Below are 1,251 nucleotides of genomic sequence, written 5' to 3' on the forward strand. Positions count from 1 at the left end.
AGGTACTGACAGAACTTAACAAAAAATCATCTAACCCCATCAAATACGAGGAGAAGAAATGAACAGATATTTCTTCAAAGAAGAAATAGATGACCAAAAGGCACATGAAAAATGCTCCACATCACTAATCATCAGGGATATGCAAATCAAAACAACAATGAGATATCATCGCACACCACAGAGACAGGCACACATCTCAAAGAACAAGAACAACCACTGCTGGCTTGGATGTGGGGAGAAAGGAACTCTCATTTACTGCTAGTGGGAATGCTGCCTAGTCCAGCCTTTTTGGAAAACAATATGGAGATTCCTTAAAAAACTGAAAATTGAGCTCCCATATGATTCAGCAATACCACTCCTAGGGATATACTGTAGAACCACACATAAAAAAGAATACAATACAATAATAACCTCGGCATGACAATGTTCATAGCAGCACTATTTACAATAGCTTACAATAGCCAGAATCTGGAAACAACCCAGATGTCCAACAAGAGAAGAGTGGCTAAAGAAACAGTGGTGCATCTATACAACAGAATACTGTGCAGCTGTTAGAAAAAATGAAGTCATGCAATTTGTACTTGGATTTATTTGGAGACAATTATGTTGAGTGAAATAAGTCAGAGGGAGAGAGATAAGTACAGAATAGTCTCACTCATCTGTGGGATTTAAGAAAAATAAAAGACAGCATAGTAATAGCACCCAGAGACAATAAAGATGAGGGCTGGAAGGACCAGCCCATGATAACAAGCTATCACAAAGAGTGGTAAGTACAGTTAGAGAAATAACTACACTAACAGCTACCATAACAATGATAGAGAGATAAACACAATGCCTGTCTTAAGGACAGGCAGGGGGTGGGGGGAGGTAGGAAATGGGGGAAGCAATTGTGGTGAAAAGGTTACCCTGGTAAATAGGGGTGTGCATTTTATATCTGAAATCCAATTAAGAACATGTTTGTAACCATTGTGCTTAAATAATTTTTAAAAATACAATATACAATAAGATAAAGCAATGATACCCACATTTGCTTATAATATGATGTATATTGCAAAGCATTAATAAACTGAGAACATCCGATGTTCTTTGTGGCCTCATTCCCAAGGGGGGACAGGGAAATAGCTGAGGGGCTAGAGTGGTAGAGCATTGTCTAATGTATGTGATGCCATAGGTTTGATACCCAGAAGCACTTTTCATTAGTACTGAATTTCCATAATTTCTATGCTCATTCCTTAATTGTATCTCCAAAAT

This window comes from Suncus etruscus, chromosome X (assembly GCF_024139225.1).
Source record: "Suncus etruscus isolate mSunEtr1 chromosome X, mSunEtr1.pri.cur, whole genome shotgun sequence".
Taxonomy (NCBI): Eukaryota; Metazoa; Chordata; class Mammalia; order Eulipotyphla; family Soricidae; genus Suncus; species Suncus etruscus.